The sequence below is a fragment of the Simochromis diagramma genome, unplaced genomic scaffold (assembly GCF_900408965.1).
Source record: "Simochromis diagramma unplaced genomic scaffold, fSimDia1.1 OVJJ01000612.1, whole genome shotgun sequence".
NCBI lineage: Eukaryota > Metazoa > Chordata > Actinopteri > Cichliformes > Cichlidae > Simochromis > Simochromis diagramma.
The window spans coordinates 1191897-1219100 of NW_024387419.1; the positions used below are offsets into that span (position 1 = coordinate 1191897).

Sequence of the window (27204 nt, forward strand, 5' to 3'; positions counted from 1 at the left end):
AAAGTCCCTCCAGGGCACTTGGGTTCTCCCGAGTCCAGACTTCTCGTTAAAGGGTGTCAGTAGCATTCAGAGACCAGTTGATCAAATCCATAAATGATGTATGAATGATGTAACACAAGAAAACTGATGTTTTCTATGAACAGGTACACTCACCACCACACTGCTGAAACTATCATGAGTCTCTACAGCGCACATGATCTATGTCAGCGCATCCATACAGCTCATAAAGATGCACTGAGCCACCAGTCCGTTAGCATTTGTCCAAAGTTAAGAACCCGCTAAACACAGTGATCAGCGAAGGTTTCAGTCAACATACAACATGACATACAGTATTTTTGTATTCATGCACATCAGCTTAGAAGATGATGGCAACTAGAATTCAAAGTCTTTACCTTGCAGCTACAGACTGGTTTCTTTACTGAATTACTTGAAAGGTGAAACAGGTTAAGTTTTGTAATTCTGCTGAGAAAACTTCTGTAGTTGTAATTCTGCAGTTCTGCCTTTACCTGCTGTTTCTGTCATATAACAAATGTTATCTGACTCATCGCAGTTCGGAGCAGATCAAAGAAACAAAAGCTGTTCATCATTTCCTTAGTTCTAAACTTATTTCTTCCAATCGTTGGATGACTGATGCTGTCAAATTGTGCTTTTACTTAATAGTAATAATCCTCTAAATGGGAGCTGGTGGCTCAGTTGTTTGAACCCCATAATCGGAAGAGTCCGCGAGCTTCTGCGGTGTATGGCAGGGGCCCAGTGGGAAATTAAATCTTAACCCTGGCTATGTTTGTTTTATGACCTTTTGTTCAAGCCAGCAGAACAGCACAAAGAAAGAACTGAACAGCCCAAAACACTACCCTCCCCCTCACCTTTGGCTCCGCTGAACCTTTTGTTAGACGTTGCAGTGAGAGGTACAATAAAAGCTGTGAGAAAGGAAGAGGCCAGGGTCTATCGATAAGACTCTATAGAACCTGGTGAGTAAATTAATCCTAATCCGATTCACAGCATAGTCAGAGACTGTTCGGACTACAGGCAGGTGTCTAAATATGCACAGAAACTTTAATTTTCCTTTCTTTCTTTGACAGTAAATTTCTCTCATTTGCTCTGATCATGTGTTCTTTGGCTTTGATTTGGATTCAGACAAAAAGACTAAGATTAATTTGGGGTTCAGCTCAAAGCTGCTTTTACTTGGATTTGTTAACTTAGCATAACTAATCCCTTCTCTGACCTTTCTTCTCTCTACCCAAACCAGTTCAAAGCAGAAACTATTATGACTCTCTGGCATTTTTAATGTCCAATATTTTAAAAGTAAACTACATTGTTAAACTCATGAAAGCTAAACCTGAACCAAATTAAATTCATGCCTAGGAGGATTTTCATTCTGTAAAGGACTTATTAACTGAATTTAATCTTATGATATTACAATATTTTGTGCAGTTGAAGAAATCCAGACAGCTAGCATGATGTTGTTCTCATTCTAAACATTTATACTACTAAGTTCAACCAACTGTTGATGTATCACCACCAGTGAGGTGCGCTGCAGTCAACCAGTTAGTTAGGTGTCGAAAAAAAACAGTTATCTCTGTGCAGTCTGTATTTATGCACCTTCACTGAAATGCCCGGACTCCTCACCTAATGCTACAAGCCGATGTTAGAAGAACTGGGAAGTGCACAAGAAACTCAAAAGGCACCAAAACACCTTGAGCTAGTTTCATGATCAGAAATTGCTCAATTTAACGACAATTTCCATCACTCCACCCCACGTTGCTGAGTTGGAGTTTGTATGTTGTCCAACAGTACAACGACATGTTTGGTTAACTTGCTATTCTGAACTGGCCATTGGTGTGGAAGGTAAATAGACTGGTTCTTACATGGTGTTGTTACAAGTACTCAAAGCACTTTATACAACTTACCTCTAGCAATTCATACACCGATGAACGCATCAGAGATAAAGGATTGACGGCATCGAGCCACCAACTTCCTTATCAGTAAATGACCTGCTCTGCCTCCCGAGCCACAGCCACTCCCCATGGATGGATGGATGGATGGGAAACAGATTTTTTTTCACTTTATTAAATGACTTGAATATATAAAACTCAACTGTCACTCTTATATAATAATTTTCAATTTTTCCTTTGCCCTTTCCTCAGATACTAAAACGAAGAAACATGGTCGATCTTGCAGTGCAGCGTAAGCTTGTCATGTTTTGCCATTTCAACCTTTGCTCTGACATTTTATTTCTCTGTCTCTAAAGTACAATCCCTCACTCACACTCTATGACAGGACCCTGCTGGGCAGATTAATCAGAGATGCTGTTTGGGAGAAAACATGAGCAACAAACAATGTAAAGCCTGAGTCTGGCAGAAGCCATCAGCGAGCGTCACACCTGAACCTTTTAACGTGTGTTGCCCTCCTTTCTTTGCTCTTTTCATTCACCTCTCTGTGGACATTTACTACAGCTGGCTTCAAGCACCGTGTGTTTGCATATTAGCTTTAATCAGTATGTATGACTTCTACCTCGGTTGCTTTACCTCCTGTCTCCCTCTTGTCTACCTCTTAGCCTCTCATTAAATTTGAAAACCATAATGAAATTCAAACAGGATGGAAAACACTTCCACTCTCCTCCTCCACCCTCGATTTCCTCTCTTTCTTTTCCTCACCTCGTCCCCTTGTTTTCAGCCTCCTCTTCTGCCTCCTCTCATCTCTCCCTGTCTCCTTATGCCCCCTCACCTCCTCCATAGCTCCGTCCTTCTTCTTTTTTTTGTTTTTTTACAATGAAATCCACCATTTGGGGAAAAGAGAGTGAGAAAAAAAGACACAGAAAACAAAACAGAAAGTCTGCAGCACCTGCTCTCACAAAATGGCTGCAGTCATGTCTGCAAAAAGTCATTTTGAAAGTGCAGGTGACATCTAACCCCAGACTGTGAAACAGCAGCGTTTCAGAAGGCAGTGTGAACAGAGTGGAGACGTCTATTTAGACAGTTGAAGCGTGAATGAAAATTATAACCTCTTAGCATCAAACTACCCCCTTTTCTCTTTTGTTTTCTCTCTTAAATATGCTCTCTCCCTTTCCTCTATCCCCTTGCTGTCTTTCTATTTTCCCCTCCCTCCTTCTTCCACCTCCTCATCTTCTTCACTCTGTCTTTCCTGTCTCTCTGTGGCAGTGAATACCGAATCAGTCGGAGACAGACGGTGCGTGGGGTCTCCCCAGAGGAGGGCTAAAAAAACACACACACAGCGAGCGCACACATGCGCACAGACATATGCCGTTGCAAGAAAAGCCTCGCATCTCCATATGAATGCACGTATGCACACGAGGACACACGCTGAGCGCATTTTAGCGCTGATAAATTGCGACAGTGTAATTTGCCTTGTCGGTAAATCTGCACTTTCCGAGTCTCAGATGGCTTCTTCAAACATGAGTGAAGCCACGGGGAGGCTCCGATGAGGAGCTTAATGAAAACTAAATAAATAAAAACATAAATAAATGCACACATGCACGTTCACATGGTGGCTGAGCTGTGAAACGGTGTGTGTTTCGGCAGGATTCATGTCTTTGATCGTATTTTCAGTCATTTTAGCTTTTTTATGATCTTCCTGTTATCTACCAAATGGTAATCAAACCCTTCTTCCTTTGTTCATTCTTTTTGGTCTCTCTGCATATGTTCTTTTATCTTAGTCTCTCTCAACTTCACACTGAGTATCCTTTCTCCGTCTTCTGCTTTCCTTTGATTCTCATTAACTTTACTCTGGCTTCTTTCTCTTCTTTTTCTTTTTTTTCTGTGAATCTCACTCGTGACCCCGCACCACATGATTCAAAGTTTACATGTCTTAAAGAAGTAGATACCGACTTTGCACGCTGTGAAGATAATTTAATAGTGTAAACATGCTACAGCCAATTTTCTTTCTGTGACGTTAAAAGCTTCCGAGCTACCAAGCGGACCTGCTGTTATACGCCTTTTGTTTCTGTGGTCAGCTTTTTAAATTCAAGGCTGCGCTCGAGAGACTGAAATTGGTCTGCTTATGAGTTGCTGTCAGAAAAGTTCAGCCCTCCCCTCCCACACTGCCCGCCCCCGTTGGCTGCCCATCCCCTCAAGGACGTCTCCTTGTGCACCACCATCAGTAATCCTGCTGTGTTTGAATCTCTGCATGCAAGGTCTCTCCAGCCCACTTTCATGTGCCCGTGTCTCCATCTGCTTTTCCAGAGACCAAACAGCCTGGAGTTTCGAAGTGCACTGAGAGCAGTACCAGCAAATTTAGATGAAGTAACCTTGTTTTTCTTTTTTTGCATGTTGCCGGTGAAGTTGCAGAACTTTTTTGGCACGTCGGTTTAACCCTCTCAGGCTCAAATTAAGTTTTTGTTGCTAATGCACAAAAGAATACCTGCAGTGGTACTTCTGAGTTAAAAAAAACCTCATAAAATATGTATGGTGGGGTAATCAGGTTGTTAGCTTTTAGCTGTTGCAAATCTGCAACACCTGCCTTGAGAGGGTTAAGATTCTTGGCTTGAAAACTGATCTACACCTTTGAAATAAATGTGTAGATCAGTATAGTCAGTATTTGGACAGTAACTTTCTTCTTCTAGCTTCTCGGCCTTTGTTCTCCTCCTGCACTCGTCATTGTGCGTTTGAGTTCACCTGCCCCCTTTTTCTATTTTCTCTCCTGGTGGTTTCCCGAAGGATCACAAGCAGCATTTCAACTTTTAGGCTCGATTCCAACCAAACCTCTGTATCCTCCCAGTCTGTGATGCTTGTAACCCTCACAACTGTGTAACACTTACAGCTCTGAAGGTTCTCTTAAATAAGTTGTGAGGTTGAAATCCAGCGGCAAGTTTTAGGATGTCACTTTCTGAAAATCAGCATCTATTACATCTCGTCTTAACAGCTTTAAAAACCAGGGAGCTGGACTTCTTTAAGTTTGTGAAGACATTTTGTTCTTCTTTAGAAATGAAGAAGCCTCTTGGATAAGAGGTGAAGACTCTTCACAAACTTAAACTATCATGACTTTGATGACTAAGAACCTACATAGACGATCTATCACTATGTAGCACTATGTAAAAGTCTTGAGCCATCTCTTAATGGGAAATAGGTGCAGCAAAGTATTGAATTACTGTCATTCTGAAAAATGAAGCTGGTGCCAATCAGATGTTTTCCAGATGGGGTAATGCATGGTAGATCAAGATCTGATGGAGCTCAAAGATCTTAAACAGCACTCGCTGACCATTATTGATGAGGCTTCAGTGAGCAGTTGATGGCTCAATTGAAGGTCCAGATGTATGTAGATTTGGCTAAAAATTGGATGAACCTGGACTATTTTTGAGTCTGAATGATTCATCAGTCAGTGTTCGGGAGCTTAACGACAAGAACATTCCTCTTAAAATGGTCAAATAAGGGCTGAACTAAAAATGGGTGAACAAGCAGCCAATGTCCTTCAGAAAGCCTCGAGAACTCTTGCTCAAGACCACTTTTAGAAATTACAACAAAGTCTGGCCCCTTTAAAAAGAAAAAGAAAAGAGGGCTGGCTTGAGAAATTTGCACAGTACAGATAGATGGATAAGGATCATGTCCAAGACTTTTTGGAAAACGCAGCTTTTCCATATCAGTTTCATTCTAAAATTCCCCGTCTTTCCTTCTGTTGTTCCTTAGTTTTGGCATTTATAACAACAAAGATTAAAAGGTTATGAAGACCTTTTAAACATGTAGAAAGATCTTGTACAAAATTTACAGAAAGGCCATTTCATTTGGTCTGCTACTGAAAACAATTCTGAAATAACCTCATGAAACTCATTTCTGGCAATGTGTGGAGTTCCATCCATATCAGACACAACAGGTGCTGCAACTTCACAGAGGGTGGTTAATATAACTCACTTGCTCTTGAGACTGTTTGTTTCAGAATAGCACTTAATGTAGCAGACCCTCCACACAAATGGATTGCCACCTTCCTGCAGTGCTCAATGTTTAACGTTGCTTTAGTTTTATTTTCTGTGAACAGTCCAAGTTATAATTGTAACCTCAAAATCTGGCATTTATGAGCACGGGTGTTTAGTTCTGCCATAACATACAAACAAAACCTTGTGATCCATCAAATCAATATATGTAAAATGATTTTTTAAATTACTATTAATCATATAAAACACAATTTGACCTGTTAAACTTTGTCATTCAGACCATATTTTAAATGAAGAGGAAAGCAAAGTTACTCAAAGCGCAGTTAAGTCAAGCAAAGAGCCGATACGTGGAGCTCTGCCTGGATTTATTATATAAAATCAAAAACAGTTTTTATTTGGCTGTGCTGGGCTCGGTCCTTCGCATCCTCATTTTTCTGAGGATGAACAGTGCAAAGGAGAAGAAATATGGCTGCGGGAGAAGCCGTTGAAATAAAACTGTGATATGAGATTATTGCTGAGTCTGTGCCTCGATGATAAGATGCAAGAGAGGTGAGTCAGCATAAATAAAAAAGCATTTCATGTCTTTCTTGAAATAAGCACCAAATGTCTCGTGTGCTTTATTTGCTCTTGTGATTACTAGAGTCTGATCCATTCCAGTTGGTCACAAAAGATGAACCCAGAGTGTGTTTGTTCGCTCTGGGAAGCAGAGAGGGAGACGCGGGGAAGGTGTGACAATAAACGCAAAGGACTGGGAATGCGGCAGAGAAGTGACAAGGCAATTTTTAGCTGAATGGAAATATGGGGACCTTCAAGAAGATACAGAGCGAACAGACCAAACACAGGGAGATGGGGGCAGAGCAAGATTTGAGGGCTGCAAGAGATTTATGGCACAGAAATGGAGTCCCAGAAATTAGAAATGGGAAACATAAGGAGGAGAAGAAAGTTGATAATTTAGAGGTTTCAAATGTAAGAGAAAGGGACAAATAATGAAGGGATTAAGGGATGGAAGACAAAGGTACGGGAAGTTAGAAGAGTAGAAGAAAGGTGGAGATGGGAAATACCCAAAAACTGTTTTAAAAGCAGTGATGAGGACTGACCAAAGAAAGGTCAGAAAGCGAAGATTAGAGGGGATTTTACACGGGCAGTGTAAAAGACATATATAAATTATGCAACCATAAAAGAAAACTTTAAGCTGGAAGCAGTAGCTGAAGAAGCAAAGGCGAGAAGAGGGAATTCCTTTGCTCCCCTAAGAGAACAAAGCAGGGAAATGAAGTTGAGAGGCCAAGATGAAAATGAATAAATTAACACTGTAGTGAAAGAAAAAGGAAAAACCCACAAGTTTAAGTTGAGTGAACTTATGAACAAATAACTCACTCAAGTCATTAAGTTCAGTCTTATCATCAAGATTAATGTCTCTCTCTTGCATAACCTTTATGTAATATCCATCTCTGTCACTTCCAATCCTTTCACTCTTTAACTCAGCATGCAGAGGTAAATTAGCTAATCAGTGGAGACACACCTATCAGAGGCAACATTATGATCGCCTGCATATTTTGGGTTGCTCCCCTTTTGGAGCCCTGACCTGTTGAGATACAGGCTCCACTAGACCCCTGAAGGTGTGATGTGCTATCTGGCACCACAGATGTGAAGGCAGCAGTGTTGGTCAAGTTACTTGAAAAAAGTAATCAGTAACTAATTACTGATTACTCCCCCAAAAAAGTAATCCCGTTACTTTACTGATTACTTATTTTCAAAAGTAATTAATTACTTAGTTACTTAGTTACTTTTTAAAAACACGATTTACAACCTGAATAGGTGATAAAACGATAGATCTTTCAGCCCAATTCTACTTTTTCTGCATAATCCATCATACAAAATGTAATCAAATGGAAAAGTATCTTTTTAAAACTTTTATAGTTTTATTAATTTTAATCTTTTAACTTTATGCATCAAGCAAAAATTTAATTATATGCACCATTCTCTGACTTGAATAAATTAGTTTAACATTTAAACCTATTTTCTGCACATTCCAGCACATAAAATAAAATATTTTTTGTGTTTACACTCACTCTTTCAAATAGATGCAAGTAAAACACAGCAGAAAATAAATAAAGTCAAAGACTCAGCGGTCCTTTTGCTCTATTTTCACCTGTAAAGCAGGACTGGGGTAGGCGGAGGTTTACCCTGGTGCAGGTGTGCCGCGGTCAGTTGAAGAATCCGCGAGTTTCTCTGAGTTTCCCATTACGTCGTAGCGCACTCGGTGCTTGCTTGGAAGTTTAGGGGTTTTTTCGCTGTAAAACGTTTTCTTCCCACGCACAACGGACACTAATGTTTTTGTCACTTTTTATGGAATCAAACTCAAAGTAAGATCAGTACTTCCACGCTTTAAACGCTGCATGCTCATACTCTCTCCCGCACTCGATATATGATCCATTGTTGATCTGCACACAGCTGTTGTCACGCACGGCGCACTCGCTTACGTCACTGTCATGAGACATTCTCGCAAAAAAATCACGGTTTTAGTAACGCAGTAACGCAGCGTTCCTACGGGAAAGTAACGGTAATCTAATTACCGTTTTTGCAATAGTAATCCCTTACTTTACTCATTACTTGAAAAAAGTAATCAGATTACAGTAACGCGTTACAAGTAAGGCGTTACTGCCCATCTCTGGAAGGCAGTCTCCACATTTGTGGTGTAAGTTGGGGACTCCAGGTGTTTGTCCAGCACATCCCAGTGATCCTCTATTGGATTGAGATCTAATGAATCTAGATGCCAAGTCAGCCCCTTAAACTCATTGATGTGTTCCTCAAACTATCCCTGGCAGAACACATTATCCTGCTGAAAGAGCCCCACAGCCATCAGGGAGTGTTTCCATGAAGGTTTTTCATGGTCTGCAACACAAGATAGATAGGTGGTAGTGTCAAAGTAACATCCACATGGAAGGCTTCTCAACAAAACACTGCCCAGAGCATCACACTGCCTACCAGCTTGCCTTTCTATAGTGCATCCTGGTGCCAGGTGTTCCCCAGGTAAGTGACGTACACACACACGGCTATCCACGTGATGTAAAAGAAAACGTGAATCATCAAGCCACCTTCTTCTATTTTAGTGTGAGCTAGTTCTGATACTCACCATTGCCATTGTTGGAGCTTTTGGCCATGGACAGGGGTCAGCATGGGCATCCTGATTGGTCTGTGGCTGTGCAGCCCCATAATCAACAGACTGTGGTGCTCTGTGTATTCTTGCAGCTTTCTATCAAAACCAACGTGAACTTTTTTAGCAAACTGAGCTACAGTAGCTCATCTGTTGGATCACACCACCATGGCCCTGTCACTGGTTTACCAGGGTTCCTTCCTTGGACCACTTTTGATTCTGACCACTGCAGAGCTGGAAAAACCTACAAGGGTGCCGTCGTCCTCCTAAAAATGAACACTCAAAATATAAAAACCTATCATTTATCAGTGTATGCAACAATTTGATGCATACATTACTCGTTAGTTGAACCAGATATCCATTACATGCTGCAAACCTAGGCCCTTGCTGCAGAGGCCTAGCCAAGAGATCATTGTGCATGTTCATCATGGTAATACAGTATGTGCTTAAACATCTTAACCCCCCCCCCCCCCCCCCCCCAAACACACACACACACAATTAGAGTCCAACTCTAGCACATGAGGCGTGTCTATTTGTGTGTGTGTGTGTGTGTGTGTGTTACTAACAATCTGCATGCATCCGATCGTTTTGACACATTTCTCGAGTCTGCCGGAGCTCATTTAGTGAAAGAATGAAGCATTCATAAAACTGCATATAGAATTCCATCTTGTGCTGTAATATTAATGCAACATCATCGTGACAAACCTGCGAGGAAAGTGTTGAGCCTATTCCCGTCACGTATGCTCTTTTCCTCTGCATCCTAAAGTCTGAGCAGGACTGTGGGGCCAATGTAAATGTAGATTTTTAAGTCATCCCTTGATGCCTCCTACCCATTTATTTTTACACCCAGTAGTTCTACCTGCTGCTCTCTGCTGCCTGATGTATATGCACATATACGCATACATTGCACCATGCTTGACTGCACACTCTTCACCAGCGCGCACACACTGGGGATTTCATATTTATGCATGCCTGTGAAGATGGTTTCTCTCATGCACACAAACACAGTGACGTCCAGGTTAAAAGAGGAGAATGAGAATCTCAGACAATATTATCTGCATTGGTCAAGGCTTTTGCAGACTGACACACATGCACAGGCAAAATGTACACGCACGCACACACTGATGCTGGTTAAAAGCGTGCAACAGGCAGGTCTCCCAGCAAATATTATCTGCTTTGGTCAAGGCCCTGCGGCTTGCACGCGCTATGTCTCGTCACTAATGCAATGTGTTTTTTCATTAGGATCCAGTCATAGGAGACAATTACACGGGTCATCTTGCATTTTAATGGAGAAATAATGGACTTGCAGGGAGAGATGGTTTGAGGGTAGAGACACAGAAAGAAAAGAAAGACTATGAGAAAGACGCGGAGAAATAATACGCTGATGTGGACTGTCTGTCTTACTTTTCCTGCATGCTTATCAAACCCTCTGTGTGTGTTTGTGTGAAGTCCTAAACATTCACATGCAAGTGTATGACATGGATAAAATTAGCCTACAGTAAAAACAACCAATGATTTTTCTATAACCTTTATTTTATCAGGCAGACACCCTGATATTAAGGCTGTGTGTTCTCAGCTCTGAGAACGATGTGAAGGCAGTGACTACAGTGTTTTTACAGAGGCTGTGACCGGCTCTTATTAGCAGAGGTGGACAAAGTACAGACATCCATCACTTACAGTACAGACACTTGTATTAAAATTACTCTGGTAAAGCCAGAAATGTGAAAATGTACTCAAAATACATATAAAGGCAAAAAGTAGCTCCTTGGAGGACGTTTCTATACTAGCTGTGCTTTGGTGGTTTTGCCAAGCTATTTGAATCTCATGGCACATTCATATAACGATGAAATAATATCACTATTAGGGAATAGGGATTTTCAACTCAACTCCAATTCAAATTCTAATGGATTTACACTGCATCACCATCTCTTAGTTTTTTTGTATTTCTCAACTTAAATGTTTCAGGTCATCGAACTGATTTTAATAGTTGAATAAACACAATGCTGTTTTTAAATGATGATTTTATTTATTAAAGGAATAAAAGCTACCCAAACCTACCTGGACCTATGTCAGAAAGTAACCGCCCTCCAAACCTGATAGCTGGTTGTTCCATAGTTGTCAGAAAGAACTGCAATCAGATGTTTGCAATAACTAGCAATGACTAAAAGTAAACGTGTCTTACTGCTGAAACCAGTTGCAGCCTTTACTTTGAAGGTGAACAGCACGGTGGTTAGCACAGTGGGGCTAAGTTGGTGAGAAGATAGAGCTGGGTGACTGCTGGTGACTGCCCAACAAGTGATATGACCATTCAACAGGAAGATAACATCCAAACTGGGTATGCATATTCAGGCACAGCCATGTACTTCACACTGCCTTTGCAATGCTATTGAGTAAGTGCTTTCCAAAAGGACAGAGTGGAGCAGAAACAGTGGCAAAGCATGTTATTGATCAGTGTACAGATAAATGTGACTGATGCTGCATAAGTGATTTAAGATGTAGGAATGCTTTTAGATGTTTTTCACTGACCGTGGACAACCACTTGATTCCTGTAGCAGCTTTTAATTATTGCTAAACCCTCAAAAAATGCACCTCAAACATTTGCAAATCAAGTATTTGACAGTCAGATCGCAACTGATTAAATATTCCTTTAATTTGTAAATGTTGAGTTTCCAGCCTCCATAAGCAACACACTGTGGATTATACTGTGTATGATACTGAGACATGAGGGAACTGTAACAGAGGTTTGTTTGATTATAAAAATGCTAATTTCGATCTGTGCTGACTTCCTGTGTTCCATGTAACTCTTTAATAATGGTTCAAAATGAAAAAGAGCAGTGTGTGCATGGAATATCACACAGAAACCTTTCTGTACTAAGATAGGTGTTTTCCATGTATATGTACATTTTATAACATATTTAATGGATGTGCAAGATGTACAATTTGTGACAGACAGAACGTGATTCATGGTAAATGTGATGCATTTTTTATGTATATAACCATATTAATGCACAAGAAGAAGAAATAAAGCATATAATAGAATGTAAGTTATTTTAATTAAGTTGAATTATTTAATCAGTTAATTAATAATTAAAATGTAAAAAATGTATAATAACTGGTAGTGACAGAGGTAACTGTGCACTGTGGGTCTCCTAATTGTACTGGCCTCGAAGGGGTCTGTTTACCAGATTGCTTATTTATTACTAGATGTATTACCAAGTAGAGCACAACAAATCAAACGAACCAGGGAAATTTCAGCAATTTAAAACAGTAAGAAGGGCAATAATATACCCTAACACACCTAGCTAACAAGCCATCACACTAATGAGGTACAAAGCACAGGCTCATATTGTCACATTGTAAGGGTAGGATGAGGAATGTGGACAGAGCCCTGCACAAATAAGTTAATTTACATGCAAATATACAGAATAATCAGAATCATCTTTATTTGGCCAGGTTTGTTCACACAAACAAGGAGTTTGACTCCGGTTCACTTTGTGCTCTTCATACAAAAATAAACATTTTTAAATAGACAATATATAAATTGGCATATTTACACAGAAGGAGAACATAAATACGAGAAGTTTGAAAGTAAGTAAAATACAAGTTACAGTCTTAAGAAACTATACAATTAGAACAAATTACAACTGGGCATGAATGGTAGGTATAAATAGGCTGAACATAGTGCAACCTGGATGAACGTTAGATATTAATATTTCTAATAATATAATAATATCCAAATGTACCCAGCCCTATGTGAAAAAGTCAAAGAAACGTGGAAGTATGACGAATATGCAAAAAGGAAATGCTGATTCCTCTGACCGTCTGTCTCAGGGACTTGCTTTTTGTTGTTTTTTGTTGGACGCTTACTGTTTCTGATGGAAAAACAATAACATTTGTTGCACAGGATGTTTATTATCTAAATATTTATCATGATATGATCAACTTTAAAAGATTGAGAAATATACTGTTGTGTTTTTGGAGTGATGTCATGATTCATATATGCACAACAACCAATGAGTGAGGTTAATGGTAACGTCTACACCAGGGGTGGGCAATTCCAGGCCTCGAGGGCCGGTGTCCTGCAGGTTTTAGATCTCACCTTGGGTCAACACACCTGAATCACATGATTAGTTCATTACCAGGCCTCTGGAGAACTTCAAGACATGTTGAGGAGCTAATTCAGCCATTTAAATCAGCTGTGTTGGCTCAAGGACACATCTAAAACCTGCAGGGACACCGGCCCTCGAGGCCTGGAGTTGCCCACCCCTGGTCTACACAATATTGGATTGGATTGTACTGGGCAAACTAAACTGTCAAGAATACTGGAGTGAACTCAAGAGCAGGACTCGGAAGAAGTGTTCACCAACAATGTGCTATACACAAAAGTGCAAGGGGAAATGGGGCTCTGGGAGTTCAAGGGAACAGGCATCCAAAACATCCAACTCCCTTCAGCTAAAAACACTCTGTGAAAACTCAGGCAGGCTCACCACGATCCAGGGAAGGAATCCAGGGAAGGTTTGCACACAGGGAAACAGACGAGCAACAATACAAGCAACAGAGCCAGGGCTTCACTTTCTAGGTCGTTCAATGATCCAGCGAAGTGGTGGCTGATGCTGATCATCAGAGACAGGTGGTTGATTTCCTCAGGTGTGTGAAGCCAAAGACGGTAACCTAGAATGAGTCCTGCCCAGGAGGAGCACAGACAATAAACATCTAGAAACTGAAGCAGAGACGAAAAGTACGTGTACGTGACAAATAAAATTTGAATTTGATAAAAAATTTGAATTTGAAAAGAGAAGATAAAACCTGTTGACGTCAGCCAGGGAGAACTGAGGGACCAGGACATACACTTTACACCTACAGGAGCTGAGTCAGCAGAGTGCTGGCGACTTTTAGGGACTCTCTCAACGACCCCGATCTTATGCACACTTATGTGATCTCCCATTTCGTGGCTGTTCCTAAATCTTTCTGCTTTGCAATGATACCACTTACAGTTGATTGCAGAATAGGGAGGGGGAAGAAAATTGAGGGAAGAAACTTATTCACTTGTTGCATCAGTGGCATCATGTTACCACGGCCTGTTCGCCCAAACTGAAAGATTAGGAGCTGTGGTCCAATACTTTTGTCCATATGGTGTGTGTTATGTATCCCAGCGGCAATAAAGACAAACTGGATCTTAATCAGACAAGTCGTGATACCTCATCAGAGATTGGTTATTTTCGGATCAGATGAGAAAGAAGCAGCTTTCCAGTCCTCTGTTACGTATCGGCACAAGAAGTGGCAGGTCGTTAACTGCGAGGCCGAGCTCGGTCACTGATGAAGCCCCCTTCTATGGATCAAAGTGCCTTCTGTTCACGTGATTGTGAAACTCGAGTGGCTTGGCTTAGTTGCCGTCTCCTGAAAGCTGCTTCGATCGTGTTTAATGTGTAAATGACTCATGGCGTTCGTGATCAATGGATTGGGTGAGAGTTTACTACAACCTCTGATTTGAAGTAAATTACAACATGCAAGGTTTCCAAATTAGTCTGTTGTTTTAAAGTTATTCATTCTGGTTTTTGAGATTTGAGGATTTGAGTTTCTTAACAAGATATTTTATGATAACTCTAATGCCAGCTAATGCATATAGAGCTTGCATTACAGTCCCCTTTAATGTGTGTGTTCATGTTCTGTTCTTTTATTTGAGATTGTACTTGAAGAGCTGCTACAATCAGCAGAAAGCTAACTGAATGGTTTGTGTGTGTGTGTTTGTGGCACTGCATATGGAGTATCTATTTACTTTACACTGTAGCTGTGTGAGAAAGCTTTCCCTTTGGAGTATATGATTAGTGAAAAGCTATTTCCTATACGTGGGTAGTAAAGCCTGCATGTGTGTGTGTGTGTGTGTGTGTGTGTGTGTGTGTGTGTGTGTGTGTGTGTGTGTGTGTGTGTGTTGGTCCCATCTGTTTTCCACCCTCTCACTCTCTCCATCTCCTCAAGCCTGTCTGCTCTTGGCTACAATCTATCTTCGTCGCCATTTGATGCCGCAGCTAATCATCACAAAATCTACCAACCTGCATTCTCGTGCTCGTCCTCTTTCTTTCTTTCTCCCCATTTCATATTTCAGTTTTATGGCTTCTGGTTTTACTATCTCTCCTGTAATACAGCAGTCTGCCTCTCTCATTCTTTTCTCCCTGTTGTTTTTTTTATTAAATGCAAACAAAAAGATAACCTTCATCACGTCTACAGTGTCAAACACTTTCAATATTTTGTGTTTGTATAAATGTGAGCTGAGGAATGTGTGTATCCAGGGCTTTGTCAGAAGAACATTTCTATTACACCTATGGTGAATGACTAACACTTAAGTGGCTCCGCGCTGCACAGCATGACAATATCGTTCATTAAATTGCCACTGCTGTCACAGAGGTGCTACCGGGAGATGTAATTATGTAAAAACATTCCCCTGTGATGCTTGGATGGTTTAATATCTACAAAAATCTGCTGTAACTCCAGCATTGCTGATGTTACCATTGTAGTTGAAGGCTGCTGCTAGGTGAGGAGTAAAGGGAGCAGGATGAGAAATGCGAAGGACAAAAGGCAGCACTGGCAGAACTGAACTGGAAAAACAAAGATGGTGTTTTACTTGGCAGCCTGGGAATGGAGGAAAAATGAAACAAAGGAGGAAAAACTAGAAGGGAAAGGGATGACAAAAACTATTGAAAACAGTTACTTAAACAATAAAACAGCAATGCTACCCTCTGCTTTCCATAAGACGAAGTTGTTCTATTTGCAAGTTTAAACTGATCTGTCAGGTCAGAAAATATGAAGTCATCACTAATATGGTGACATCAGTCATAGCCACAGCAGATCACGCAGTCAAGGTCAACCAGGTACTGGGCAGATTACTTGATCTCAGTGCCAGCCCACATCAGCTGGCATATATATAGCAGGTTATTTAAGTTGCTGTAGCCTGATCAGAGCTTTTGCACATGTGCAAGTTGCTCTGCAACCCACCTCCAACCCATCTCCCGATTCCCATATCATTTATATACAGGAGACCAGAAAGAGATCCAACAGTGAGTGTCTACAGCCATCTGTAAAACACGATGGAGGCTCTGTCATGGTTTGGGCCTCTATTTCAGCCTTCGGTGTTGGAGATCTTGTCAGCCTTGTCATCTGAAAGCATCTGATTGGCATCAGATTCATTTTCAAGCATGACATTGATCCCAAACACACACCAGTGCAGGAAAAGCAAACCAGGAAAACTAAACTGGAGCACTACTAGTCATGGATTGGCCTCCCCGGACCCTGACCTCAACATTATTGATGTTGTTGGATCATCTTAAAGAAGAGCTTTGAATGTCCTTCAAAAAGCCTGGAGAGCTATTCCTAAAGACTACTTAAAGAAACTACAAGAAAGCTTCCCTGAGAGAGTTCAGGCCGTGTTGAAGGATAAACATGGTCATACCAAATATTGACTTTCAAGCTTGGTACTGTAGAATTGTACAACCTCTGTTTTTCCTTATATATTGCCTTTCCATGTATGTCTGCACATGTTCCAATAAGTCGCTGTACCTATTTCCCATTTTTCTAGCAAAATACAAAGAATTGATGGATGTCTCGAGACTTTTTTTTTACAGTACTGTATTACCTTTGCAAACATTAAAATTCCTGTGTACTCTACACTCAACCGATGGCTTCAGATAGAGAATTTAGAGTGTGTGGCCTTAGCACATCTAGTTGTGTCCCTGGGATTTACTTTGCAGAGATGTCCCACACAGATGTTGTATGTGATTTAAAATGAAGAACTACATGGTTAGCATAGCGCACGTCGTGCCTCATACGCCACTAAAGAAAAACAACAAAGGGTCAAAGACAAATGCACTGAAAAACTTTTGCATCAGTAAGTCTTTAGAATCTAAAACGCAAAACACGCTACTGTAGAAAGACGACACCACCATTGTTAACCTTGTCATTTCAGTTAGGGTTTCCAACTACAAAGTGAGAGCTTGCCTGCGTTCAGATGTGTCTTTAGGCTAACTGTCTAATCCGCTGTGGCTTGTGTTTAGCTGATACTTCAAGCTAATTACATCTCCATCATTTCCAGAAACAAAATTAAATCAAGCAAGATAATTAACGGACTGAGAGCTTTCTACCCTTGCTGTTGTTACATCAGAGCTTAAGTGTTGCTTTTTTGAGATCTTATTTAACAACTCTGACAGCAGAAACAGCTTTGTTAAAGATTGAGGATAAGCTCTTGTTGCCTAGAGAGCAAAAAGTGTTGCTTATTGTGGTTTCAGCTGAGCTTTTTGAGTAGTTGGAGGCATGCTCTGATCCCAAAAAGCACAGCCTTGCCAACCCTGGTGGTAACAGGGGATCTAATTAGCAAATTAGCAAACTTTATTGTTCATGTAGTGCTTTTTTTTTTCATATGCTTTTGGAAAGGAAAGTCAGTTTGTACCTAGGCATGTTAGTGTTTGAATGTTAAGTAGGGTTTATATTTCCTCAGACACACAGAGATTAAAGGTTCACTTGGAAATATATACTGAGAGCTTCTGCACTCCACATAAATGAGAGAGTTAAAGAGCAATATATTTCATGCCTACTGGCCGCCACCACAGCTTTGACCTTTGCGCTTCTTATATTGGCTGCTTGTGATGGTGGCTTCTCGCACTAATAGCGCAGGTCCAAGGTGGCTGACAAGGAGGATCGTGGCTGGGTTCTGTTGTTCGATTTTCGAGTCGCTGTCACAATTAACTGTGAAAACAGAAAACGAGAGAAGAATGAGTGAAGCGGGACGAGGGATCAATAAATGTCACAGCTACATGAGATACACATGAATGCACCTCTGCCTTAGGGTTGGTTGGTTGGTTTATTTCTTTGTATTAACTTTCTGATATCTTTTGCATTAGACATGCAAATGGGGTGGATCTGTGGTGACTTTGGTGAGTGGTATTTAATAAGCTGCACAGCAGTCGCTGAAAGGATTGAAATCCCCTGACTCTGATGATCCTCTGCTCTCTTACTGCCACAAGACTGACATTTGTGATTTTGTTTTAAAGATCTTAAAAAAACACCTTGGATCGATTGGCTCAAAATTTGGTACACGGGTCACATTCTTGTCTTTTCAGTAAGCACGACTATAACACCTTGATAGAGAGGATAGTGTTGTCCTCCCTGGACTTCCTGGGTTGCTGGAGTCTTCCTCTGTGCACTTTGCATGTTCTCACTGTGCATACATGGGTTATTTTCAGGTACTCCGGCTTCCTGCCACGGTCCAAAGACATGTTTACATCTATTAACCCAGCACGCATGAGTGTGAATGGTGCCTGTCTTCCTGTTCGCCCTGCGACAGACTGGCGAACTGTTCAGTGTGTTTTTTCACTGTAATACAGCTGAAATAGGGTTCAGCCTATAAGTAGTTAGGATGATGGATGGACAGTGGTAGCATTGTACAAACCATTATGCAAATACTTTGGCTTGTGACCACATACCACAGCTAATGACAGTTCCTTAACTGAGCTCAGCTGTACTTTGTAGAAGTATACCAGCATAATTAAGTGCTCAGGCAGAAACAAACATGCTATGTCATAATGTGCATATTATTTCTGTGACTTTAGATCCAGGTCTTTAAACAACTTCTAAATACCTTTTTTGTTTAAGTTCCATAGAGCGTTGTTATTGGTCATTATTATAAACTCTTAGTTTTCTTAGACACAACAGGAAAAAAATATCCCACGGCCACTTCTCAACACATCTCTTTTGTCCATATTTGTGGAATGTGTTCATGGTGCATGTATGGTAATGCACTATGTTGGACTGGTGCAGTTCATTGTAAACGTTAAATTATATCACAGGTAGCAGATATCAGTTTATATTAAAAGCAATAACAGTGATTAGAGTCACTGAATTCTACCTTTTTATAGAAGCATTGTGGTGCCAGGGGGTTGGAAATCAGCCAAATAACCTCTGCTTCTATCTTGTTGAATTCAATTGACTAAACCCACAAAGAGCAGTGACTCTCACAACAACAATTGCAAAGGTCAGCTGATTACAGCCTCTACTCAATGCAGGGTTGACATTACTCATAATAAAATTAATGTCATGTGTAAATACAGTTCCTTTATATATCCGTATGTCGTTTTAAAATCACAAACACAGCTAACAATATTAGCTCGGTGGCGAGTAGCCTTCAGTATCTTCGATATCCTATTGCTGTGTGATTTATTACTACTACTGAAGTGGCACATAACCCAGGTAGCTACCGCAACTAAAACAAGGTAGTTGCAGCGGGCTAGCGTTAGTTTTTTGGAAAGAACTTACCTCCTGATGTTTCTTTAGGTTGGAGTCTTTTGAAGCTGAGAGCAGCTTGGTTGCTGGCAAACAGAGTTTGCATCACACGGTCAGATTTCGCCCATTCCTTTCTTCTTTAAATGTGAAGTGTTGTCTGAATTTCCAAGTAAGAAATGCATTCCTGCCCGCACACTGCTGGCTCTGTTGTGCTGGCTTTGGGTCCATAGTGTACCTGACACCACCAACATTAACAGGACACTTACATTAGAGCTCCTTATTACGTGTTTTGTTTGGGTTTACGGCAATGCTAGGAATTATCAAAATTAGAGAGGGGATAGGAAGGGGATAGCCTAACATATGAAACAGGAAACACCGCTGTGTAATCCATTTATTTCAACAAAGTAACTGTATTCTAATTATCACCTTTTTAAATGGTAACTGTACAGTTAGTCATATTTTGTATTTTAAATACGTAACGGGAGATATTCTGTTACTCCCCAACACTGGTGAAGAAAAATCTTTTTTTTTATCCTTCCTGTTTCTTTTTTCAAATGTCAGATGGCTGGTAGAAGACGATCTGTGAAATACGAAGCAGAGACAAAAGAAAGCATCAAATCCGAGGGTAATGAAGTAACAGTAAAAGCAGCACTCTGACAAAGCCAAATGAAGCGCTCATGGCTCATGGCTCATGGCTCAGGCTGTTTATCGTACTGAAGAAGAATGGATGGCTGTAAATGGCTTCTGAAATAGTCAATATTACCTGTACATATAAAGAAGCAGCCCCTTTGAATATTACTGTTCCACTGAATAGCAATTATCAGTTGGAATTACTTCCATGGAGAGGCTAGTTACCGCCCTTTTGTTACTATCATAGCCATTATCCACTCTAATGACCAATCAAAAGAAAGTAAACCATATTATGATGGAGGACTCTAATGCTCGTACATATAAAGTCTGAAGACCTTCACCCTGGTGACCTGGAAAATTGATCCATATGGAACATATGTTAAACTAAAGAGCACATGAAAATGAACTAAAGTCAAGGATGGAAATGGAAGTCACTTCAGTAAACAGGTGGTGAGAGATATTCTGCTGCCACACGTCTCACAGTACATCATAAATTATGACTTGATCCCTTAATGAATTTTGCTCACTTCCAAAGGAACAAACAGTCTCTGATTTTATATAAGTTTCATTTTAATGGAGAGAGACATAATATCAACAAAAAAATCAGGTCAAGCATGCTACATAAAAGTTATAAACTGTTTTTTGTGCATTAAAGTGAGTTAAAGAGCTTCGAAAGAAAAGTGCTCGATTGGACAGAGATCTACTGAGTGCGGAGGCTGTTTGAGTACAGTGAACTTACTGTAATGTCCAGGAAACCAGTTTGAGATTATTTGAGCTTTGTGAAATTGTGTGTTGCCTAAGGAGCTTGGAAAGAAAAGCGTCTGGACTTCTTTAAGTTGCTTGAAGATGTTTCACCTCTCATCCGAGAAGCTTCTTCAGTTCTAAGGTCAAATGGTGGAGAGTCCCAGATTTAAGCTCTGTGGGAGTAACCCGTCAAGAGGGACATGGATCCCCCTGATGATCCTCTACCTAATCACCCAAGCCAAGGTGTGAAAATGGGTGTGGGTCACAACCAGCCAAGGTTTCGGGTGAGCTCATTGTGAAACCTAGCCCCACCCTATCATGTGATTTCCTGAGGTCAGATGGCCCAGGATGTGAGTGGGCGTTAAGGCGTCCGGGAAGGGAACTCAAAACTTGATTATAGATGGCAGACCCTTGGTGTCGGAAATGGTAAATGGCCTGTATTTGTATAGCGCTTTTACTAGTCCCTAAGGACGCCAAAGCGCTTTACACAACCAGTCATCCACCCATTCACACACAGGTGATGGCAAGCTACATTGTAGCCACAGCCGCCCTGGGGCGCACTGACAGAGGCGAGGCTGCCGGACACTGGCGCCACCGGGCCCTCTAACCACCACCAGTAGGCAACGAGTAAAGTGTCTTGCCCAAGGACACAATGACCGAGACTGTCCAAGCTGGGGCTCGAACCGGCAACCTTCCGATTACAAGGCGAACTCCCAACTGTTGAGCCACGATCGCCGATCGCCATCGTAAACCACCGCCTCTGTTCAAAGATGGTCGCTCACAGTGGAGATAGATGGCTTCTTTCACTCCTCTTTCAAACCATCTGTCTTCTCCGTCCCAAATGTGAACATTGGCATCCTTGAAGGAGTGACCTTTGTCCTTTAGATGCAAATGGATAGCCGAGTCTTGTCCCGTTGAGGCGGCTCTTCTATGTAGAGACTATGATGATCTTAGACTACGATGACCTGGATGACTGAGAACCTTCACAGACATTAGAGTGGTTTAAGGATCCAGTCTCCAAGTAAGATGTTTTGTATCGAACTATCAATCACACCATACAGACATGTCAACTTGGCCTACAAGACTACCTGTAACGAGCTACGAATCCCTTTTTCAATAATCACAATTGTTTTGCTATATTTATTTGTATATATGAAAAAAAAATTGTTTCCAGCAAGACGCTGTGACAACTCTTGCCTGAATGCCATCCGGGATTATTGAATGAATGAAAACTGTTTTTAAAAAATCATGCGGAGCCTGATTTTTTAACTCGCTCGGCACCAATTAGATTCTAAAATTCTAAATTTATCCACCATTTGTTTCTCTTCCAGACTGAAAAGCACAAGTCAGATGTTAGACACTTCAGTGTTTCCAAAGCACACATGAAAGCACGCTGAGGCTGTTCACCCATGGGAGACCGTTCCACGCGAAGATCAAAACAGCATTCGGCACGGGTGAGTACATCACCGACACACACATATGAACACAAAACGCGACCGGATTCAGTTCAGTTATTCATAAGTATGGAATGCAGACTTACAGTCAGTCTCAATCAGTCATATTAGTGCGTCAGATTGTGCGCCGACTGGCTGGTCAGTCATTATGCTGTGATCTAAACAGGAAGTATACGAGATTTCACAGCTTTGTTTGTGTGTGTGTGTTTTTCAGAAATGGCATTATGCCATATTTTTTGTTATTTTTATAGTGTTTGCTTGTAGAAGTGGGCCGTAGCGGTGTGAGAACTCAGTCTTAAACAACCTGACACAATCTGAATTTTGCCACAGGCTATGTATCGTTTGGATGCGTCTCACAGTGGGATCTAGGACCACCGTTTTGCCACATTTGTCAAGGGACTGTCAACTTGCATCTGAAGCAGCCCAAAATCTCTAGAGTGTAAAGAACTTGCACATGCACAAACACATACAGACTCACAATCCAGTATCATACAGTCAAAGCTGTGCAGAGCTCAGAGATGCTGTAGGCGTGTTTAGTGTTGGGTTCAGACAAAGAACATCAACATTCAGTGTTATGTGGCACCATCTGTCCCTGAACAGCAAAACTCCCACGTGAGGGCATCTACACACACCTACAAAGAAACACACACAAACATAGATGGATATACAATAAGTAAATACTCTCACATGTCCCCCTCACATGTGCTCATATTTTGCTAATTATCTCCCTTACGGATGCCAGATTTCCCCTCGCTTCCTCCGTCTTTTTCACCTCTGTCTCCTCTCGTCTCCCGCTGCATCTGATAGAGTCTATTTAAGGGGACTGCGCACACACACAAACGCACACACACAAATCGCCCTCTCCCTGTTGCTCTCAGGCTGTCTTTCACTTTGGGAAAGTTGCAGCTTTCATCCAACTTTGACGACTTCACATTAATTAGCTCAGTGGTTTGTTCTTCTGCTGGAGTGTGTGCTAGTTAGCAAAGTGGTGTCTGCTGATATTTGATAAGTGGGTGTGCACTACACTTTCTCTGTGACATTTTGGTGTCTGTCATTCGGAAAAACCACACCCACATTTTGATGCCACGGCATGAGAGACCCTTACTGGCATAATCCCCTAGTTACCAAGGGCCTGGTTTAAGATAAGGAGTAGTAGAATGGCTTTGTAATCAGTGCAAAGTTTCTTTAATGATACAATGAACTAAAGGAATGTAATTACTTACGCTTCCCTGGTCATGAGGAGACCAGTTGTTTGGCTTTTGGGAGGCATGTTGCCTCCACTCTTCTCTAATAGTTTTCTAACTGGTCAACAGTCCTGGGTCTTTCTAACATTTTTCTTTCATGAGGGAACAAATGCTGTTGTATTAGATCCAGTGTAGCATTGTTTTCTGGATATGGAAGGCCTTCCCGGAAGTAGATTTCATCTGGATAGGAGCAGATGTTTGAAAATCTGTGTATAGCTTTCAGGACTGATGCAGCCTTTCCAGATGTGCAAGATGCCAATTTCATAGGCACTAATGCGACCTCCTACCATCAGGTATCTTGGCTTTTTGAACTAAGTGTTAATAACAAGCCGGATGAACCCTTTCCACTTTAGTAACTTTTAAAGTGAGCAATAGTTCTCCAAGTTTTTTGAAGGTTGTTGAAAGTTTTTTTGGTTCATTTTCACTCATTTTCAGTCCAGTCCTTGTACTTAACCATCTTGGGAATAATGTTGACTCAGGGATTAACCAGTGGTGTGTCTACATATAACAAAAACTTAGAAAAGAAAATTTTTTCAGTTGTATCTTTAAACACTTTGTTACTAGCAGCTTGTTGCATAAGCACACGTTCCCATTTCTTTAAATGTTTTTTAAAAGGGGGGAAATATTCCTGCACAGACCTGACATAGGGATCGATAAGCGCCAGTTCTTTCAGGTGATCCATCACCAAAGGTCTGATGGAGTGAAAGGTTTGATTCAAATCATCATCAATATTGTAGAGAAGGTCAGGAGAGAGGGCAACGGTGAGTGTCCACGGCCATCTGTAAAATACGGTGCAGGCACTGTCATGGTTTGAGGCTCAGGTTCAGGCAGTTGTGTCGGAGATCGTGTTAAAATTAATGGAATTATGAAAACAGTACAGTCAGATTTTGATTCACAATGCAATAACATCCTAAAAAGGAATTTAATAATTTTAATTTTTACGGCATGACAATGATCCCAAGCATACTGTCAGTGTAGTAAAGACATGGCCAGAAAATCACACAGTGAAACACTATCAGTCATGGATCGGCCTCCCCAGATCTCGAACCTCAACATTATTGAAGCAGTGTGGGATCATCTAAATGCAGCCAACATCCAAAGAAGAGCTTTGAATGTCCTTTAAGAAGCCTGGAGAACTATTCCTACTTAAAGAAATGACAAGAAAGCTGCCTGAGAGAGTTCAGACTGTGTTGAAGGATAAAGGTGGTCATACCAAATATTGACTTTCAAGCTCCTTGTACTGTAAAAGCTCTGTTTCTCCCTTATATAATATATTAAGATGTATATTTGCACTTTTCAATAAATCAGTACACTTTAATATTAAACCCTGGTCACGTTATGTTGTGGCTGCGCAGTCAGCTAATGCTTGTTTTGCTCTTGTTAGCATGAATCCACGACACATATTGCTGTTACATTTCACGAAATGTTTGTTTTAGGAGTCTTAGGATTCTACTGACTGTTATTATTATTATTATTGTTATTATGTCTATTATTGCAGGACCTTTACCTTATAATACAAAGTGCTTTGAGGTGACTGTTGTTGTGATTTGGCGCCATATAACTGAAAATGAAAACTGAATTGAATTTCCGTGCAAAGAAAAACTGGCTTTATGAGTGTAACTGCAATAACTTTCAGTAATATTGCATGTATGTTTGTAGCTTTGAAGGGTTAATGAGACTACATATTACCACCACTTTTCAGTTTTATTAGTTTGCCTTAATTATGCATCAAGTGCAAGTACCACAGATCCACAAAGCCACTGCAGACTAAACAAGCTTTGCATTTCTTGGTAAACTGTGTTGAATTATGCCTGACTCTCATTCTCCTGACTTAAGGACTTCTGTTTTTCCTGTAATATTTAAATTTGGGGGTTTAAAAAAAGATGCTCCAATTCCAACCAAAAAGCACTTCCTACCTTAGAGAGACCAGCCTCCTCAAAAAACCTACCTTCTTCTGACACGTAAAATTGGTTTTTACAGAGACAGAAGTCAGAGATGCATACCCTGACATTTTAGAGTATTTTTAGTTGGTGTTTGAACAAGTCAGAGAGTCTGAGTGTCTGTTTTCCTTCCTCACTACCTCTCATGCTGCAGCTCTCATGTGATGATGAGACATTGTGTCATGTGCCCATCTGTCAGTGATGACTATGCCCTGATATCAGTACAAAATACACATATATACTAAACACATGCATGTTCTCTGTTGAGGAGGAGGAGAAAAAGGCCGTGTCTCTCAAGTTAATTAGTCTCTCTGGCACTCCACTCCCCTCTTCTCTTCTCCAAAAGAGCACCAAGGTCAGATTACTTCTCATGATGGATCTCCGCATGTGTTCATGTCCCACTTTCTCCCGTTTTTCTCCATTACACACATAAAGACGCACGTGCTTTCACAATGTCTTTGATCCTAAAGCCAGAATCGATTTGTTTTGTTGATGCAGTAGAGCTACCGAGTGTAATGACCTCTTCACTGTAGCTGCAGGGACAACATGTGTGTGTATGTGTGTGGCTGCAGGGATCAGCCATAATGAAGTGTGAATCCATCTGATAAAAAAAGTGTGTGAGTCGGTGAACTTCCCCAAGGGACTTACACACTGCTTTTACACAGATTACCTCTCCAAGAGTGCGCCTCTGTCTAGTTAAGCTACTTTCACTTCATTTAATGTTAATTTCCTTTTAGTTTGACGTGCAGCTTTTTGATTGTTACAAATTAAACGTGAGTTAAGGCCTCTACACACCAAACGTATAAAATTTGTGGAAATATTTCGTACGTCAAAAATATTTTTGAATTTGCCTATTCCTAAAGCTACGGAGGAGAATTAGGGCCGCATTAAGAAAAAAACATATATTATTGTTCATTTTGAAATTTTGAAATTACACTAGACTCACTATTTAGAGAGTAAAAAAGTAGAAATACTGTTTTGAAAAGAAAAAAGTCAAAATGTGGAGATTTAAGTTGTCCTTTCAAGCCAAATTCCTTCCATGGCTGCTGTGCTCTGCAAAATGCCTTCACCACAGAACACCAGACGTGGCAGGCCCGCCATCAGAGCTCGGCTCTCTTCACAGATGAGAGCAGGTTCACGCTGAGCACATGTGACAGACATGAAAGAGTCTGGAGAAACCGTGGCGATTGTTAAGCCGCCTGCAACATCATCCAGCATGACGGGTTTGGCAGTGGGTCAGCGACGGTGTGGGGAGGCATGTCCTCCTTTGTGTTGGTGAATGCCACACGGTGCTGGGTATGTGAGCAGAGGTCCCACTAATGGACGTCAGGACCGCATGGAGTCTGTGCCCGACGAGTAACCCGCTGGTGCTCGTTTTGCACGTCTCTCGGGGCGCGCCTCCTATTCCTCCTCACACACAGCAGCAGATCCTGAGCCTTAGGATGCCGTCTCCTCCACACTCATGACACAGGATGCTACTTTGCAACCTGAATATGCCGCAGGTTATCTTTCCTAAGCGGGCAGATTGACATCTCAGAAGTTTAACTGACTTTGTGTTTTAATGCTTTTTTACAAAATCCTTTAGTTGTTTTTCTACATTAAATTAATCACATTCTCAGGCTTCAAACAGCAACATGTAGTGATGAAAAGAACCCATAAAGTGTGAGCGGTGTGTGTTCGAGGAGATGTGTGGCAGACGCTGAAGGAGCAGGTGCAGGAGTGGACCGGCGGGTTCACAAAGGCGAGGAGCTGATTGGCAGGACTTTGCAGAAAGCTGACTGGCTGGCACACGCGGGAATCTGGAGTGAAGAGAGTTTGGAAACCACAGAGAAAAAAGTAGTTGTTATTACTGCTACACTTAATGGAAAAAATTGACAGAGAGTGGGTG

At 41.1% G+C, this 27204-nt stretch overlaps 1 protein-coding gene across 4 annotated transcripts in view; it reads left to right on the forward strand.

The window, feature by feature from the left end:
* htr2cl1 (5-hydroxytryptamine (serotonin) receptor 2C, G protein-coupled-like 1) overlaps positions 1-27204 on the forward strand; it is a 206221-nt gene that overhangs the window by 83617 nt on the left and 95400 nt on the right. For all 4 annotated transcript variants that reach the window (XM_040012525.1, XM_040012524.1, XM_040012521.1 and 1 more), the window contains one exon: positions 22010-22132. The gene's annotated coding sequence lies outside the window, so the exon portion shown is untranslated. The remainder of the gene's footprint in view (positions 1-22009; positions 22133-27204) is intronic.